This window comes from Pristiophorus japonicus, unplaced genomic scaffold (assembly GCF_044704955.1).
Source record: "Pristiophorus japonicus isolate sPriJap1 unplaced genomic scaffold, sPriJap1.hap1 HAP1_SCAFFOLD_288, whole genome shotgun sequence".
Taxonomy (NCBI): domain Eukaryota; kingdom Metazoa; phylum Chordata; class Chondrichthyes; family Pristiophoridae; genus Pristiophorus; species Pristiophorus japonicus.
The window spans coordinates 385,179-398,402 of NW_027252646.1; the positions used below are offsets into that span (position 1 = coordinate 385,179).

At 51.4% G+C, this 13,224-nt stretch overlaps 4 non-coding genes across 4 annotated transcripts; all 4 read right to left on the reverse strand.

Annotated features, from left to right (window-relative positions):
- Window positions 1–1,432: 1,432 nt before the first annotated feature.
- On the reverse strand, window positions 1,433–1,505 carry trnat-agu (transfer RNA threonine (anticodon AGU)). The gene has a single exon. It is a non-coding gene; the product is annotated as a tRNA-Thr (tRNA).
- Window positions 1,506–2,451: 946 nt separating this feature from the next.
- Window positions 2,452–2,524, reverse strand: trnat-ugu (transfer RNA threonine (anticodon UGU)). The gene has a single exon. It is a non-coding gene; the product is annotated as a tRNA-Thr (tRNA).
- A 7,020-nt stretch (window positions 2,525–9,544) lies between these two features.
- Window positions 9,545–9,617, reverse strand: trnat-ugu (transfer RNA threonine (anticodon UGU)). The gene has a single exon. It is a non-coding gene; the product is annotated as a tRNA-Thr (tRNA).
- A 278-nt stretch (window positions 9,618–9,895) lies between these two features.
- trnat-agu (transfer RNA threonine (anticodon AGU)) lies at window positions 9,896–9,968 on the reverse strand. The gene has a single exon. It is a non-coding gene; the product is annotated as a tRNA-Thr (tRNA).
- Between the last annotated feature and the right edge of the window lie 3,256 nt (window positions 9,969–13,224).

The window sequence follows — 13,224 nt, forward strand, 5'->3', positions numbered from 1 at the left end:
AAGGTAAAGGGGGGGGCCGCTGAGAAGGCCAGGAACCCACTATGTTCCAATAAGTTGTTTGCACTGTGGAACCCATGTGAGCGATCTTTCGCGGCCAATGGTGTACTATCATATGGGGTCGGGGGTACGTTAAAACAAGCCAAAGTAGCGGGCAAACACCAACCGGTCGTATATGTATCTGACAAAGTACTTGTAGGAAGTGATGTGTTATCACATTACCGCCTGCTCACGGCGAACCGCCAGACGGGAGTGTTGCAGCTTATCCGTCGCAAAGACGTAATGCTCATCCCATCAGATTGCCTCCCCCCCCTGTGGGACAAACCCTGCAACGTGTTACAAAGAAAGGCAGGGAGGCTACACACAGTCGGTGGTGCGGGAACCTCCGTACTACGTCCCAGGATCCACGGGAGTCCACACGGCCTCCCGCTACCACTGAAAGTCTCAGGGCCGTATCGGCCCATCCTGGGCTCTCCAGGCCTTAGGGTCAGCGACAATAGTCCGCAGCGGGCAGTCCAGATCACCAAGCCGAGCACCACACGTGTCGCGGTAGACTCCCTACAGACCCCGGCTGTCCCGGGTTGCTACGCAGTCACCGGACAGAGTCGCTCAGGACCGAGCCTTCCGTCTGCTATCAGCAGAGAATGCACCACGATCGTACGGCCCCCCTCCACGCCACATCAGAATAAGTGACGTGGACAATATTCAGGGCCCCCAGATGGGGCCGAGAGCACTGTGTGAGACAAAGAGGGGAATGGAGTGTGTGTGTGTGTGTGTGTGATGAAAATGGAGTGTTTGGTTGTGAAACCATGTACTGAGCAAACGCAGAAAGCGTTTGGACCAGACCAGACTGCAAACTATCGATAAGCAGGCCACCATTGTGAAAGGACCTGGCCACGTCTGTCCCATCACACCAGGCACTCGGCCGGGCAGCAACGTTCCGACCAACTCACCCAGGCCAGGAATTCAAATCAGGTGATCGACCCGGGGACACAGGGCGTCATATCGCCTCAACTTGCACATAACTGGTACATAAGCCTTTGGAGGGGGCGGGGGGGGAGTGATGTTATGTATGCACCTAAACCTCACCAATATGTCAGACTTGCCACTAGGGGGCACACCTGTGGGAGGCCCAAGGGTCACTTGTGCACCCTGGGACAAGCAGGTGCATAAGGTGATCCACCCTGCTGCTTCCCCACTCTGGGGTCTCAATAAAGAGACCAAGGTCACAATAGTTTCAGCTTACGATACGGTCCCGTGGATTTATTCTAAACATAACAGTGATGGGGAGGGCAGAGAAAGATTTGGAAGGGGAGAGAGAGTGGAAGGGTGACAAGGAGAGGAGAGGGGAGCCTGTTGTTCCAGGGTGGTTCATATTGATAATTAAAGCCCTTGTTAATTGACGGTGAATTTAATAAATAAGCTGATTTTGAGTAGGCCCCAGTGAGATTTGAACTCACGACCCCTGGTTTACTAGACCAGTGCTCTAACCCCTGAGCTATGGAGCCACCTATTCTGGGAAAGACAGGGGAATGAGCAGGAAAGAGACGGGAAGGGAAAAGAGAGAGTGGAAGGTGTGAGAGAGAGGGGGAAGGGGAGACAGAGAAGGAAGGAGTGAGAGAGAGGGGGAAGGAGGGGGAAGAGGAAGAGAGGGAGGGAAAGGAATGAGAGGGGGAAAGGGGAGAGAGAGTGTGGAAGGGAGGGAGAGAGTGTGGAAGGGAGGGAGAGAGTAGAAGGAGTGAGAGGGGGAGGGGAGGGGAGGGGAAGAGAGGGGAGGAGTGAGAGAGAGAGAGGGGAAGTGGAGAGAGAGTGGAAGGAGTGAGAGAGGGGGAAGGGGAGAGAGATGGGGAGAGGAGAGATGGGAATGAGAAAGAGAGGGAGAAGGGGGGAATCTGAAAAGAAAGGGAAAAGGGAGAGACAGAGGAGGTAGGGGAGGAGAGAGAGGGGAGGGGAGAGGGAAAGGGAGAGTGAAAAGGCAGAACGGGAGGGGGAGAGAGGGTGGAGAGAGTGAGTAGGGGAATGAGGGGGAGGGGAGAGAGAGGGAAGATAGAGGAGGAAGGAGAGAGAGGGAAGGAGTGCGCGGTGAATGAAAGTGAGAGAGAAGGGGAGAGAGGGGAAGTGGAGGGCGAGAAAAGGGAAGGGTTAGAGAGAGGCGGGAAGGGGAAGGTGATCATGGAGGAGTTGGAAAGAGAAGTGAAGGGGAAAGGGAGAGAGAAAGAGGGGCGTGGGGAAAGAGAGGGGACGGAGAGAGAGAGAGTGAAAGGGTGGGGGAGAGAGGGGAAGGGGAGTCTGTGAGGGACGGGGAAAGCTCGATAGCGGGAAAAAGATGCAGAACGGGAAGGGAGAGCGATATTACTGGAGACAAAAGGAGATTGTTGCTCCAGGGTCAGTCTCAAAGCTGTTTAATAGCCTTGTTAATTGAGGGTGAATTTAAATATTGAGTTAACTTTGAGGAAGTCCCATTGAGATTTGAACTCATGACCGCTGGTTTACAAGACCAGTGCTCTAACCCCTGAGCTATGGAGCCTCCTGTTTGAGGAGTTACAGGGGAAGGAACAGGAAAGAGAGGGGAAGGGAAAAGAGAGAGTGGAAGGAGTGAGAGAGAGGGGGAAGGGGAAAGAGAGGAAGGGGAGAGAGAGGGAGACGGTGTGAGAGAGAGAGGAATGGGAGAGAAGGAGAGGGGGAGGGGAGAGACGGGAAGGGGAGAGAGATGGGAAGACGAGAGAGGGAGGAGGCAGGGAAGAGAGAAAGGAAGGGGAGTGAGAGGGCAAAGGGGAGAATCTGAAAAGAATGCTAAAGAGAGAGAGTGGAAGGAGGGGAGGTAGAGAGTGGAAGGGGAGAGGGAGAATGAAAGGGAGAGTGAAAAAGCAGAGGGGGAAGGGGAGAGAGGAGGGAGAGAGGGGGAGGGGAGAGAGAGGCAAGATAGCTGAGGAAGGAGAGAGGGGGGAAGGAGTGGGGGGAGAATGACAGTCGAGAGGAAAGGGGAGAGAGAGAGAGGGGAAGGGGAGTGAGCGAGGGGAATGGTAATGTGGGAGGGCAAGGGGAGAGAGAGAGGGGGAGGGGGAAAGAGCAGGGATGAAGAGAGTGAGTTCAGGGGGGGAGAGAGAGCGGAAGGACTGAGAGAGGGAAGGGGAGAGAGAAGAATAGATGGTTCTGTTGTGTATCTGTAAAGCAGGCACTCCCATCTTCCACCACCAGGGAGCGCATCCCCTGAAGTCCCAAGGGATCCCAGCATCCCTTGGGAGCACTCTATATAAGCCGGCCCCAAAGGCCTGTTCCTCACTCTGGAGTGTCTTAATAAAGACTGAGGTCACTGTTACTTGAACCTCCCTGTGTGCAGTCTCATCTGTGTTAGGAACACAACAGGTTCATTCTCTGGTTACCAACCATTAACTCATATTCGGAACCCAGGAGAGGGCTCTGAGCTAGTTAGAGTGGGTGAGAGCTCAGATGAACCGGAACCCAAGAAAGAATGCAAAAGGCAGGAGGCAACAGAGCAGAGTAGCACTGGGGTAAGGGTAAACCACAAGGTGATAGGAAGGGACAATATGTATGAAGATAAAGAGGCTGCAGGAGGGGTCAAAACTAAAAATCATGGTTTAAAAACTAGTATTAAAACACTCTACCTAAACGCACGTAGCATTCAAAACAAAGTAAATGAGTTGACGGCACAAATCATTACAAATGGGTATGATTTGGTGGCCATTACAGAAACGTGGTTGCAGGGTGGCCAAGACTGGGAATTAAACATACAGGGGTATCTGTCAATTCGGAAAGATAGACAAGAAGGGAAAGGAGGTGGGGTAGCTCTGTTAATAAAGGATGATATCAGGGCAGTTGTGAGAGATGATATTGGTTCTAATGAACAAAATGTTGAATCATTGTGGGTGGAGATTAGAGATAGTAAGGGGAAAAAGTCACTGGTGGGCGTAGTTTATAGGCCCCCAAATAATAACTTCACAGTGGGGCGGGCAATAATCAAGGGAATAATGGAGGCATGTGAAAAAGGAGGGTTTTTAACCCACATATCGATTGGTCAAATCAAATCGCACGGGGTAGCCTGGAGGAGGAATTCATAGAATGCATACGGGATTGTTTCTTAGAACAGTATGTTACAGAACCTACAAGGGAGCAAGCTATCTTCGATCTGGTCCTGTGTAATGAGACAGGAATAATAAACGATCTCCGAGTAAAAGATCCTCTCGGAATGAGTGATCACAGTATGGTTGAATTTGTAATACAGATTGAGGGTGAGGAAGTAGTGTCAGAAACGAGCGTACTATGCTTAAACAAAGGGGACTACAGTGGGATGAGGGCAGAGTTGGCTAAAATAGACTGGAAACACAGACTAAACGGTGGCACAATTGAGGAACAGTGGAGGACTTATAAGGAGCTCTTTCATAGTGCTCAACAAAAATATATTCCAGTGAAAAAGAAGGGCGGAAAGAGAAGGGATAACCAGCCGTGGATAACCAAGGAAATAAGGGAGAGTATCAAATTAAAAACCAATGCATATAAGGTGGCCAAGGTTAGTGGGAAACTAGAAGATTGGGAAAATTTTAAACGACATCAAAGAATGACTAAGAAAGCAATAAAGAAAGGAATGATAGATTACAAAAATAAACTTGCGCAAAACATAAAAACGGTAGTAAAAGCTTTTACAGATATATAAAACGGAAAAGAGTGACTAAAGTAAGTGTTGGTCCCTTAGAAGATGAGAAGAGGGATTTAATAATGGGAAATGTGGAAATGGCTGAGACCTTAAACAATTATTTTGCTTCGGTCTTCACAGTGGAAGACATAAAAACCATGCCAAAAATTGCTGGTCACAGGAATGTGGGAAGGGAGGACCTTGAGACAATCACTGTCACTCGGGGGGTAGTGCTGGACAGGCTAATAGGACTCAAGGTAGACAAGTCCCCTGGTCTGGATGAAATGCATCCCAGGGTATTAAAAGAGATGGCGGAAGTTATAGTAGATACATTCGTTATAATCTACCAAAATTCTCTGGACTCTGGGGAGGTACCAGCGGATTGGAAAGCAGCTAATAACGCCACTGTTTAAAAAAGGGGCAGACAAAAGGCAGGTAACTATAGGCCGGTTAGTTTAACATCTGTAGTGGGGAAAATGCTTGAAGCTATCATTAAGGAAGAAATAGCGGGACATCTAGATAGGAATAGTGCAATCAAGCAGACGCAACACGGATTCATGAAGGGGAAATCATGTTTAACTAATTTACTGGAATTCTTTGAGGATATAACGAGCATGGTGGATAGAGGTGTACCGATGGATGTGGTGGTATTTAGATTTTCAAAAGGCATTCGATAAAGTGCCACACAAAAGGTGACTGCAGAAGATAAAGGTACGCAGAGTCAGAGGAAATGTATTAGCATGGATAGAGAATTGGCTGGCTAACGGAAAGTAGAGAGTCGGGTTAAATGGGTGCTTTTCGGGTTGGAAATCGGTGGTTAGTGGTGTGCCAAAGGGATCGGTGCTGGGACCACAACTGTTTACAATATACATAGATGACCTGGAAGAGGGGACAGAGTGTAGCGTAACAAAGAGAGAGTGGAAGGAGTGAGAGAGAGGGGGAAGGGGAAATAGAGAGGGAGGGGAAGAATGGCGATGGAGTGAGTGAGAGAGGCTAATGGATGAGAGCGGAAGGGGAGAGTAAGAGATGGAAGTGGAGAGAGGGGAAGGGGAGAGGGGGGAAGGGGAGAGAGGGAGGAGGCAAGGGAGAGAGAAAGGAAGGGGAGAGAGAGGGAGAACGGGAGACTCTGAAAAGAAAGGGAAAAGAGAGCGAGAGAGAAAGGAGGGAGGGAGGGAAGTGGAGAGTGAAAAGGTGAGGGGAAGGGGAGAGAGGGTGGAGAGCCTGGTTTGGCGAAAGAGACAGAGTGAGCGGAGAGAGGGGGTGAGGCGATGGAGGGGGAAGGGGGGAGAGGGGAATGAGTGACAGATGGGGAAAGCGAGATAGTGGTAAAGGGAGAGAGGGGTAAAAAGATGTAGAACATGTCCTGATATGGAAGGGAGAGAGACAGGAGCTTGTTGTTCCAGGGTCGGTCTCGGAGCTGTTTAATATTTATAATTACATCCCTTGTTAATTGACAGTGAATTTAAATGCTGAACTAATTTTGAGTAGGCCCCAGTGAGATTTGAACCAACGACCACTGGTTTATTAGCCCAGTGCTCTAACCCCTGAGACATGGAACCACCTGCCCTGAGCTATGGGTCATTCCCCAGTTAGTGCTGTGTGTTTGAAGAATGAGGAGGGGTCAGTGAAACGCTCAGATTGAGTCTCATCCCCCAGACTCCTGCCTCCGTCTCTTCAATATTCACCTCTCAACATCGATATATCGGGTCTTTCACGTCGTAAAACATCCCAAGGCAACTCACTCACACTCTGCCTCAATCTCTCTTTCTCTCTGTCTCTCTGTCTCTGTCTCTTTCTTTCTGTCTCTCATCTTCTCACTCGGTCCCTCGAGGGGGGAGGGTGTAGCGGGGGAAGGGGAGAGAGAGGGAGAAGGGAAGAGAGGGGGGGGATTGGAGAGATGGGGAGGGGGAGAGTCTGATGGGAAAGGGGAGAGCGAGAGCGAGGGAATGAAAGGGAGGATGGAGGGGATGGAGACTGGGGAGGGGAGGGAGAAGGAGAGGGAGGGGAGAGAGGGGTAAGGAGTGAGAGAGTGAGGAAGGGGAGAGAGAAAGGGGAAGGGGAGAGAGGGAGAAGGGGAGAATCTGAAAGGAAAGGGAAAAGAGAGAGAGAGAGGAGGGAGGGGAGGAAAGGGAGCGGAGAAGGAGGAAGGAGAGGGAGAGTGGAAAGGCAGAGTCGGAAGGGGAGAGAGTGGGACGGGAAGAGGGTGAGGCGAGGGAGGGGAAAGGGGGAGAGGGGAATGAGTGAGAGACGGGGAAAGCGAGATAGCGGGAAAGTGAGAGAGGAATAAAAAGATGTGGAACGGGTCGTGATTGTTGTGTACACATGTAAACGTCACCAATATGTAAGACTTGCCACTAGGGGGCACACCTGTGGGAGACCCAATGGTCACCTGTACACCCTGGGACAAGCAGGTATATAAGGTGACTCACCATACTGCTTCCCCACCCTGGAGTCTGAATAAAGAGCACAAGGTCACCACAGTTTGAGCTTGCAATACAGTCCTGTGGATTTATTCTGAACATCACTCACTGGCGACGAGTAACGGAGCACGAACCTTCACACGGTAATGGCTGCCGTTGGTCTTGTTGAGGGATTTGTTGAGGGTGATGATTTGGGAAGCCTTCGTTGAGCGTCCCGACCGGTACTACGTCGCCAATGAACAGGACGAGGCTGAGAGAGGGCGATCAAGACCAGGGCGATTCTCCTCACCGTATGTGGGTCTCCGATATACGGCCTGCTCAAAAACCTGCTGGCACCGGTCAAACCAGAGGAGAAGACTTACACAGAGCTGTGTGTGCTGGTGTGGGAACGCCTCAAGCCGAAGGAGAGCACCTTAAAGGCCAGGTATCACTTTTACACCCACCGGCGCTCCCAGGGCCAGAAGATTCCTTGCGGGGCAGTACGGTTTTTGCGGGATCTTTGAGGGAAATGTCTCCAAGTTTGCAGATGACACTAAACTGGGTGGCGGTGTGAGCTGTGAGGGGGACGCTAAGAGGCTGCAGGGTGACTTGGACAGGTTAGGTGAGTGGGCAAATGCATGGCAGATGCAGTATAATGTGGATAAATGTGAGGTTATCCACTTTGGGGGCAAAAACAGGAAGGCAGGATATTATCTGAATGGTGACAGATTAGGAAAAGGGGAGGTGCAACGAGACCTGGGTGTCATGGTACATCAGTCATTGAAAGTTGGCATACAGGTACAGCAGGAGGTGAAGAAGGCAAATGGGATGTTGGCCTTCATAGCGAGAGGATTTGAGTATAGGAGCAGGGAGGTCTTACTGCAGTTGTACAGGGCCTTGGTGAGGCCACACCTGGAATATTGTGTTCAGTTTTGGTCTCCTAATCTGAGGAAGGACATTCTTGCTATTGAGGGAGTGCGGTGAAGGTTCACCAGACTGATTCCCGGGATGGCTGGACTGATATATGAGGAGAGACTGGATCAACTGGGCCTTTATACACTGGAGTTTCGAAGGATGAAACGTATAAGATTCTGACGGGACGGGACAGGTTAGATGCGGGAAGAATGTTCCCGATGTTGGGGAAGTCCAGAACCAGGGGACACAGTCTAAGGATAAGGGGTAAGCCATTTAGGACCGAGATGAGGAGAAACTTCTTCACTTAGAGAGTTGTTCACCTGTGGAATTCCCTGCCGCAGAGAGTTGTTGAGGTCAGTTCATTGGATATATTGAAGAGGGAGTTAGATGTGGCCCTTACGGCTAAAGGAATCAAGGGGTATGGAGAGAAAGCAGGAATGGGGTACTGAGGTGAATGATCAGCCATGATCATATTGAATGGCGGTGCAGGCTCAAAGGGCTGAATGGCCTACTCCTGCACCTATTTTCTACGTTTCTATGTTTCCCAGATTTTTTTCTCCCTAAAATGTCAGGATATCGCAGGAAGGATGTGATTGCACTGGAGAGGGTGCAGAGGAGATTTACCAGGATGTTGGCGGGACTGGAGAATTTTAGCGATGAGGAAAGATTCGATCGGCTGGGGTTGTTTTCTTTGGAACAGAGGAGGCTGAGGGGAGACCTCCATTCCTTCACCCAGAGGGTGGTGGGGGTCTGGAACTCACGGCCTGAAAGGGTGGTAGAGGCAGAAACCCTCACCACATTTAAAAGGTACTTGGATGTGCACTTGAAGTGCCGTAAGCTACAGGGCTACGCACCGAGAGCTGGAAAGTGGGATTAGGCTGGGATCATATCATCATCATAGGCAGTCCCTCGGAATCGAGGAAGACTTGCTTCCACTCTAAACATGAGTCCTTCGGTGACTGAACAGTCCAATAGGGGAACCACAGTCCCTGTCACAGGTGGGACAGACAGACGTTGAGGGAAGGGGAGGGTGGGACTGGTTTGCCGCACGCTCCTTCCGCTGCCTGCGCTTGGTTTCTGCAGGCTCTCGGCGACGAGACTCGAGGTGCTCAGCGCCCTCCCGGATGCACTTCCTCCACTTCGGGCGGGACTGGTCTTTGACCAGCGACTCCCAGGTGTCGGTGGGGATGTTGCACTTTATCAGGGAGGCTTTGAGGATGGTCCCTTGTTACGTTTCCTCTGCCCACCTTTGTCTCGCTTGCCGTGAATGAGTTCCGAGTAGAGCGCTTGCTTTGGGAGTCTCGTGTCTGGAACATGCGGACTATGTGGCCCTGCCCAGCAGATAGCTCTTGGTCGGCCGGAGCGGACATGATGGGCCGAAATGGTCTCCTTCCGTGCTGTAAGTTTCTATGAGTCGATGATATATCAGTGTCTCTGATGTGGAAAAGGTGGGATACAGACTGGGGGTGGGAAGTGAAAGTGCTGTGGGCAGATTGTAAAGTGCGGAGTGAGTGGTTCCTGTTGATGGTGTCGGCCTGTCGTCGATTGACGGTCAATTCAGTAACAGAAGCCAAAATTGAGTAGGCCCCAGTGAGATTTGAACCCACGACCCCTGGTTTACAAGACCAGTGCTCTAACCCCTGAGCTATGGAGCCACCTGTAACACCAGCTCATGTTTGCGTCTTACTATTGTTAACAAGGAGGTGAGGCCCGAATAATCATTCTCGTTGATTCATCCCTGAACATTGACAGAATCTTACAGCACACAAGGAGGGCCATTGGGCCCATCGTGTCTGTGCCGGCTCTGTGAGAGGGATTAGTGCTTGGAAGTTGGAAAAGTCGGGAGAAGGAGTCAGCCAGAGGGGAATGGGATATTTATAATAAAAGCCCTTATTAATTGACGGTGAATTTAAACACTGAGCTAATTTTGAGTAGGCCCCAGTGAGATTTGAACCCACGACCCGTGGTTTACTAGACCAGTGCTCTAACCCCTGAGCTATGGAGCCACCTGCCCTGGGCTGTGGGTCATTCCCCAGTTAGTGCTGTGTGTTTGAAGAATGAGGAGGGGTCAGTGAAACACTCAGATTGTGTCTCATCCCCCAGACTCCTGCCTCCGTCTCTTCAATATTCACCTCTCAACATCGATATATCGGGTCTTTCACGTCGTAAAACATCCCAAGGCAACTCAGTCACACTCTGGATTTGTCTCTCTTTCTCTCTGTCTCTCTGTCTCTGTCTCTTTCTTTCTGTCTCTCACCTTCTCACTCGGTCCCTCGAGGGGGGAGGGTGTAGCGGGGGAAGGGGAGAGAGAGGGAGAAGGGAAGAGAGGGGGGGGATTGGAGAGATGAGGAGGGGGAGAGTCTGATGGGAAAGGGGAGAGCGAGAGCTAGGGAATGAAAGGGAGGATGGAGGGGAGTGGAGAATGGGGAGGGGAGGGAGAAGGAGAGGGAGGAGAGAGAGAGGAGGGGAGAAAATGAAAAGGGAGAGAGGAAGGAGTGAGCGAGAGGGGAAGGGGAGAGAGAGAGGGGGAAGGGGAGAGCGAGAGAGGGGAGGGGAAAGAGAGGGAAGGGGAGAGAGAGCGGGGGGAAGGTGAAAGTGATGTTAAGAGGAGTGATGGGGAAGGAGTGAGAGAGAGAGGGGAAGGAGTGAGAGAGTGAGGAAGGGGAGAGAGAAAGGGGAAGGGGAGAGAGGGAGAAGGGGAGAATCTGAAAGGAAAGGGAAAAGAGAGAGAGAGAGGAGGGAGGGGAGGAAAGGGAGCGGAGAAGGAGGAGGGAGAGGGAGAGTGGAAAGGCAGAGTCGGAAGGGGAGAGAGTGGGACGGGAAGAGGGTGAGGCGAGGGAGGGGAAAGGGGGAGAGGGGAACGAGTGAGAGACGGGGAAAGCGAGATAGCGGGAAAGTGAGAGAGGAATAAAAAGATGTGGAACGGGTCGTGATTGTTGTGTACACATGTAAACGTCACCAATATGTAAGACTTGCCACTAGGGGGCACACCTGTGGGAGACCCAATGGTCACCTGTACACCCTGGGACAAGCAGGTATATAAGGTGACTCACCATACTGCTTCCCCACCCTGGAGTCTGAATAAAGAGCACAAGGTCACCACAGTTTGAGCTTGCAATACAGTCCTGTGGATTTATTCTGAACATCACTCACTGGCGACGAGTAACGGATCACCAACCTTCACACGGTAATGGCTGCCGTTGGTCTTGTTGAGGGATTTGTTGAGGGTGATGATTTGGGAAGCCTTCGTTGAGCGTCCCGACCGGTACTACGTCGCCAATGAACAGGACGAGGCTGAGAGAGGGCGATCAAGACCAGGGCGATTCTCCTCACCGTATGTGGGTCTCCGATATACGGCCTGCTCAAAAACCTGCTGGCACCGGTCAAACCAGAGGAGAAGACTTACACAGAGCTGTGTGTGCTGGTGTGGGAACGCCTCAAGCCGAAGGAGAGCACCTTAAAGGCCAGGTATCACTTTTACACCCACCGGCGCTCCCAGGGCCAGAAGATTCCTTGCGGGGCAGTACGGTTTTTGCGGGATCTTTGCGGGAAATGTTGCCGAACGGTTTTGTGCTCGGAATCGGCCACGAGGTCATCCTTCGCAAGCTGCTGTCTGCCGGATCCCGGGATAAACGGGCCCTTTTCGGAATGGGAGGCAGTGACTAGTGGGGTACCGCAGGGCTCAGTGCTGGGACCCCAGCTATTTACAATATACATCAATGATTTAGATGCAGGAATTGAGTGTAATATCTCCAAGTTTGCAGATGACACTACACTGGGTGGCGGTGTGAGCTGTGAGGAGGATGCTAAGAGGCTGCAGGGTGACTTGGACAGGTTAGGTGAGTGGGCAAATGCATGGCAGATGCAGTATAATGTGGATAAATGTGAGTTTATCCACTTTGGGGGCAAAAACAGGAAGGCAGAATATTATCTGAATGGTGACAGATTAGGAAAAGGGGAGGTGCAACGAGACCTGGGTGTCATGGTACATCAGTCATTGAAAGTTGGCATGCAGGTACAGCAGGCGGTGAAGAAGGCAAATGGTATGTTGGCCTTCATAGCGAGAGGATTTGAGTATAGGAGCAGGGAGGTCTTACTGCAGTTGTACAGGGCCTTGGTGAGGCCTCACCTGGAATATTGTGTTCAGTTTTGGTCTCCTAGCCTGAGGAAGGACATTCTTGCTATTGAGGGAGTGCCGGGAAAGGTTCACCAGACTGATTCCCGGGATGGCTGGACTGATATATGAGGAGAGACTGGATCAACTGGGCCTTTATACACTGGAGTTTAGAAGGATGAGAGGGGATCTCACAGAAACATATAAGATTCTGGCGGGACGGGACAGGTTAGATGCGGGAAGAATGTTCCCGATGTTGGGGAAGTCCAGAACCAGGGGACACAATCTAAGGATAAGGGGTAGGCCATTTAGGACTGAGATGAGGAGAAATTTCTTCACTCAGAGAGTTGTTAACCTGTGGAATTCCCTGCCGCAGAGAGTTGTTGAGGCCAATTCATTGGATATATTCAAGAGGGAGTTAGATATGGCCCTTAAGGCTAAAGGGATCAAGGGGTATGGAGAGAAAGCAGGAAAGGGGTACTGAGGTGAATGATCAGCCATGATCTTATTGAATGGTGGTGCAGGCTCGAAGGGCCGAATGGCCTACTCCTGCACCTATTTTCTCTGTTTCTATGTTTCTCTCTGAGCAAGGCCATCACGACAGCCCAGGCCTTCATATCCACGAGCGATAACACGAAACAGATTCGAAGCTCACCGGCAAGTGCTGTGCATAAAATAATGTATTCAGCAGGCAGAGCGGCACAGGACAGGGCCCACATGACCGCAGAGGCCAGACCTAGGCCTCGAGTGACTCAGAGTCCGCCGTGGGCCGTGAATGCGTATCCATTAGCACCATGTTGGCGCTGCTGGGGTCAGCCATCGAGCCCATCAATGTCGATTCAAGCCCTGTGTGTGCAAGGGCCGTGGAACAATGGGGCACCTCCAGCGAATGTGCAAACGGTCTGTGACTCACCACGTGGCAGAGTCAGGAGAGGACCATCGATCCAGCGAGGGTCACGCTGAACGAGCAGGAGAGGCAACTCAACCTGAGGCTGAAGGGGAAGTACATGGGGTACACACCTTCACCACCAAAAGCCCTCCGATAATGTGAAAAGTTGGACCTAACGGCACTCCAGTCTCCATGGAACTAGACACGGGGGCGGGTCAATCAATAATGAGCCAGAAGGCATTCGAGAGGCTGTGGGGGG